This window comes from Nematolebias whitei, chromosome 7, assembly GCF_014905685.2.
Source record: "Nematolebias whitei isolate Nwh7 chromosome 7, NemWhi1, whole genome shotgun sequence".
NCBI classification, from domain to species: domain Eukaryota; kingdom Metazoa; phylum Chordata; class Actinopteri; order Cyprinodontiformes; family Rivulidae; genus Nematolebias; species Nematolebias whitei.
The window spans coordinates 18,061,804-18,068,025 of NC_056504.1; positions in this window are offsets into that span (position 1 = coordinate 18,061,804).

Consider the following 6,222-nt stretch of genomic DNA (forward strand, 5'->3'; position numbering starts at 1 on the left):
AGCGACAGGTACGCAGTGGTGTACGGCTTCCTCCCCCCCAGCGACAGGTGCGACATCCTCCCCCCCACGAAGGGAAACGCACGGGCATGGACTAGGTTGCGTCTGAGGAGGGACGTGCTGGAGTTCGGTGGAGCCGGCTCGGTTCCGCCGCCCGTTCCTCCTGCGGTGAGTTCGAGCAGACTGCACCCCTCCTTTTGAAGACCGCTCCAGGAAAGCAGGAGGTGGTTGGGGAGGAGGTGGGTTGCGAGGAGCTGCCGCTCTGTGAGGAGTTGAAGAAAGGCAAGGTGGTAAGGCAAAAGACCCAGGTTTAAAAGCCAGGCGCATACCTAGATACAAAGTCTTTCTCCTCTCCTCCTCACACTGAGCGGTCATCGCTGCCTCGCGGGCCAGGAACTCAAAAAGTGTTATCTTCCTGCTGGGTTCGATATGGTCTCTGGATCCTATCATGATCTGACTGTTGCGTGTTAGAACCCACGTGCAGGAAGGGAATGAGGCTCCAGTAAATAAGTAAAAACAGTTTATTTATTAAATAAACAAAACAAAATGCTGTCGGGGCAGCAAACTTACTTTTAGGAGGACACACAGGGATACAGAACATGAAGCCTTAGGACAAGGACAATCCAGAGATACTGACAAGACACCAAGGGGCTGAATATATACAGACACTAACAAGGTGAAATGAGTGACACCTGCGGTGATTAGAATTAGGCACAGGTGCAACAGTGCTGGAACACAGGAGGAGAAAAGCTGAGGGGCGACAGGCAAACATGAGGGAAAACATAACATGTAAGACAAGACCCCAGAAACCTTACACTCTGCTCCTTTTAGCCTCACTGCATCCCTCTCATTCACACACTTACTCTGCTTTACTATGGCTGACTTTCATTCCTCTTCTTTCAAGTGTATAACTCCATCTTTAAGTTCTCTTCCACCTGTTCCCTGTTCTCACCACGGATCACAATGTTATCTGCAAACATCATAGTCCATGGGGATTCCTGCCTGACTTGATCTGTTAGTCAGTCTGAATAAAGTAGATTCCATTTCCTGCATTCTGGATGCATGCATGCATTTTAACAGGTTGTTTAACATTGCGTTTTACCTACATAAGTAAAAACTTGATTCAATAACCATTTTGGAGTTAATGGTACAACAAGAAGTAGCCTCACCAACAGCTCCTTGTGTGAATAAAGCATGCTCCGCTTCTCTCACACATCCTAGCCACTGTCTAAGAAACACAGTGTAGCCTAAAATTACTTTTAGAAAAGAAAAAACATCACTAGCCAATATGAAACGATAATACTTACTCCTTCTTACCAATGGCCTAGCATAAAGCAATATTATCATCGTCCATTGTGTTTATTAGTAGCTTAAAATACCTAATTAAAGTGGTGAAGGCTGCACAGAAGAATGTTGGAGTCAGCCTGCACCTTCACAGACAGCTACACCTCCAGATGCAGGAAGAGGGCCACCTGCATCATGAATGACCCCACTCACCCAGCACACACACTTTTTGCCCCACTTCCATGAGGAAGGAGGTTGAGGAACATTAAGTGTAGAACCATTAGCCTCAGGGTAGAAGCTGTTCCTCAGTCTGTTAGACTCATGAATCCCTAACCAGAAAAATCATCGTAAGAAAAAAAAAAAGACAGAGAAAAAAACCGCTGTAATTCAACTTTAATTAGTAATGTGTAACTTATCTGTGCTGCTGATTATCCATGCTGCTGATCTCATGCTGCTGTATTCATTCATACCCATCTACTCACTACAGACTCATGTTTGAGCTGCTGCTTAATATACCGTATTGTTAATTATTAGTGTTTAAAGTATATCTTGTCCCTTTTATTGTATTGTTTAGCGTATATCTATCTTAGATCCTTATACTGTATACTGCTTCTTTTTATATTTTTGCTAATTTTGGGTGTAACTGGGACCTTGAGTACACAATTTCGTTCCACCTCATGTACCACATGTGATGTGAATGACAATAAAGATACTTAAACTTGAACTTGAAAACTCCAGTAGTGGGCTAGGTCTACTGTAACCTTACCCAGTTGTAGGGTCAAGAGACAAACCTGTAGCATTAACACAGTACGAACAACATTCAGGAATCGTTTCTATAAGAACATTATCAAATATTTTATGTGAACGGTAAGATCGCTCCACCCACGAGGAAATGTAACCCAGGGTGAGCTGACCCCGGACATACTAAAAGATAGCTGTAATGTGGAGTTAGTGAAGCTCTGTGTTACCTGAGGCATTTAGTGAGGAATGTATGCCTTACAATATACAATATACTTGTATATCTACAGTACACATTAAACACACAAAACAAAGTACAACTAGATTTAAGCATTAACCTTTAATTTATCCATTAAACATACAATGTAATTATAACAGAAAATGGAGGACTTACTTGCATTTTTGTTTTCATTCAACCTTTATTTATACAGGTTAGTCTCACTGAGCCTTGAGGACTCATTTACAAGAAAGACCTGTTTAGCATGTTACGTATAAGTTACTTTGTTTGTACAGATGAACATGCGGTAGCTACTTCCTGGTTATAACATAATCAGGTGCTCATGGGGTCGGCTGCCAGCTTTTTACATATTTCCAAATTCTGTGGTTTTGAAATGGAATAACTGTATTCCACCCCCTAAACACTCAGGGTAACAAGTGACTGGATTACATTTTCTCCAATGACAACTTTTAAACAATTTTGTCTGATGATTTTTCACGAAATCTCTCTGACCATATATCTGCATGTGGGGTGTTTACCTTTGGGAAACATTGAGGTAGATGATTGGTCATTTGCTGACATGCCTATTGGATTGATTGACATGTGGCCTGGAGGTTCGGATTTGTGCAAATAAAACAAAACAACAACAACAACAAAAAAAATGAACGCTGCTGCCAGCCCTGAGTGGAGTTGGGGTGACCCAGGAGCAGTGGTAGTGATGCTCTGTGTTTTAATGCTGTTAAAAAGTGTAAAAAAAACAAAAAAAAAAACAACAGGGAGCGCCAGCCCTGCAGCCCACACATCAGACCAGCCCACTGGGAATTGTCCTGGTCCTCCTGATTAGCCACTCCGGGCCTGTTTGTCATAATCTGTCTTTTGGTCTGCGTTCTTTGTGTTTTTCTTCGCTTATTTACTTTTCTGATCCTTGTGTTTGTCTCTGTTCCTAGTGTATTTTTCCATCATGTGGTCTGTCCTATTGCTCCCTCATCAAGCCCCTGCCTTCTTCACCTGTTGTCCCTCCCAGCTCTTTGTCATTTGTCTCTTCAGTGTTTGTGTATTTGTCTGCCACTTCTGTTTACTGTCATCTAGAGTGGCATTCAGGCCCAAAAAATCAGATCCAATCCAGTCCCAGCCCGCATTTCCAAACCCCACCCGACCTGACAAATTAACAGCAATTATATGTTCGAACTCGACCCCCCCACCCCCCACCCTCCAACGTTTTTAATTAGTTATTAACGGTCGGGGATGCGCGGCTGGGAAAAATGGGCAGAAGATCAGAGCTGAGGGGGTGTTTGTACTTTCATGGCCATCAAAGAGCATTTAAACCCCGTTTCTGCCTGCATTCTTCTGAATTACTGAGACACGGACCACACGTCTGCTTTGTGATGTCACCTGTTTGGGTCGTCAGCTGCGTGCATTCGCTGAGTGCAGCAGCTGAATGACCGTCCATTTGAGCGATGGATCACTTCCTGGCAGTACAGTCCCATCTAAAACTTAACTGAACTTTTTACCTCTTTCAAGGCCGGCCAACTCACAGTGAAATGGCTGTGTGTGGCTGGTGTGTATGGCAATCCATGTTGCCATATAATTGGATCAATTGAATTGGATTGAAAAAGGAAAAAAACAAGTAGGCTAAAGATGATGGATGGATGGAATTGAAAACTAACACTAACACACATTCTGTTATTCATTTTAATCAGTAGATTTATTAAACATAAATAATGAATGAAAATAGTACTTACTGGAACTACAGACAAAAACTAGAGAAGATTAATCTTTCAGCAGCAGCATGAAGAGTTAACTTAGCTGAATTTCCTCTCAGCCAAAGTATCTAATAGGGTTTTCGTATCTTAAACATTATCAAACTTTGTCTAATAATGTCTGTTTGACCGTAAAGCTGTAAACTTGCAAAGTTAAACCAAACTGACAGGAACTGATAAAAGTTCACCCACGTAGCAGTTTCTGAGAATTGTTTTTTCATTTGAAAAATCAGAAATGTCAGGGTTTATACATATCAACTCATATTTTATCAATCTCACACGGTCATTGTTTTTTGTGCGTACGAAGCAGAATTTAACTGATACAAATGGTATCAGAAACTCATTACTGTAAGCATTTAATCAAAATGTTCTAAGATCGCCTTGCCCTTGTTGTGTAATCTAAACTGCCTGCATAATCAAGATGTCCAGTTTTCACTTCTTTCTGTGTGACAATAAAAGACGAACTGATGCAGAAATCCTTCGGAGTTCACAGTACTCAGCTCTAGAGGTTGTTGCTGTGTTTCTCCCCTTTTTGCAAAAAGCCTGGTTGAAAATTAATGTTGTTGTCCTGTGTGGTTCTTTATAATTAAGGTACAGAAACACCTTTCAGTATCCACAGAAAACACCAAACACTCCTTTCTGATAGCATCATTGTCAGCTCAGACAGTAATTTGGTTCAGTATCTGTTTCATGATGAAATGTAGCATTTTCTGCAGGACTTCTTACAAGTTTTGAAACAACATGTTTCATTTTTATGCTTCTGATGTTAGCTTGGAGAGCTGGAAAACTAGGCCTGCATAGTCGATCTCTGATCCACTGAGCTGCCTTTCAATGCTGGCCATTAGGAACAGATCTGTCTGATGTGGTTTGAAAGCTGTCCCCTACCTCCCTCCTTATACTGTTGTTTGCTGCTCACAGGAGGAGGTGATAAAAGAAACTAGACACATGAAAAACTAATCCTCAAATGTAGAAATAAATTGAAACTCATTCAACCTTTATTTAGACAGGTAAATCCCATTGAGCCTTGAGGACTCATTTACAAGAGAGACCTGAAATGAGATAAAATGGGGGAAATAGCAAAAAGGAAAAAAAATACTATATTGTGCCATTTATTTATTTATTTATATTTTTGTTTAATATAGCTGTTAGAGCCCTTTATGAAGACTCACCACTGAATGACCTCCATCCATCCATCCATTTTCTTTACCCGCTTATTCCATTTTGGGTCACGGGGGTCGCTGGTGCCCATGTCCAGCAATCACTGTGCGAGGGGCGGGGTACACCCTGGATGGGTCGCAAGTCCATCACAGGGCCACATAGAGACAAACAACCCACTTTCTCACTCACACCTAGGGACAATTTAGAGTTACCAATCAGCCTAACATGCATGTTTTTGGTCTGTGGGAGGAAACCGGAGTACCCGGAGAAAACCCACGCATGCACGGAGAGAACATGCAAACTCCACCCAGAAAGGCCCCTGGACCGGGGTTTGAACCAAGGACCCGCTTGCTGAGAGGCAGCAGCTCTACCAGTTGCGCCACCGTGCTGCCCTCGCTGAATGACCTATAAAAGTATATTAAATAAGCAAACACCACATGAATGTTACATAAACAGACAGATATATCCCCAGCAGGTGATGAAAACAGCCAGGTAATGGAGATGTACCCAACATCAGAGGGCAGATTGGAGCCTCCCTCCCCTGGTGGATCTCGGAGAATTGGGGTGCCTATTGGGGTCAGTGGGGGAGCTGGCCACCTGGGAGGGCATTGCCACCTCAGTTGTTCCTCCCCATCCCGACGTCTTCCTCCACCCACTCCATCGCACCACCACTCAAGCAGGGCCTTGGGGTTCAGGTGCACTACTGAGCTGCGGGGAGGATCCTCCATCTCCGTGGTTTGTGGAGAACTGGACCCCAATTTTATCAAACAACCTAGACACTCGCATATAACATTCTCACGACACATGCATATATAGGGTCTGGAGTGGGCACACGGTGGCATATAGGGGGTGGGATGTGTAATCATTTTCACCTCCGGGACCTGTGCCCACTCTCATATGTAGCATGTAGACATTTAGGGTTCTGGGCAAGGGTTGGGGAGGTGAACGGGCACTGCCTGCTCTCTGGGGAGGGGGTGGGTCTGTGCCAGTCGCTGCCTCATCCCCCCCATTTTAAACGCACTATATAACAACATGCATCAACATCTTATTTGAGTGGGAGGAGGGAGG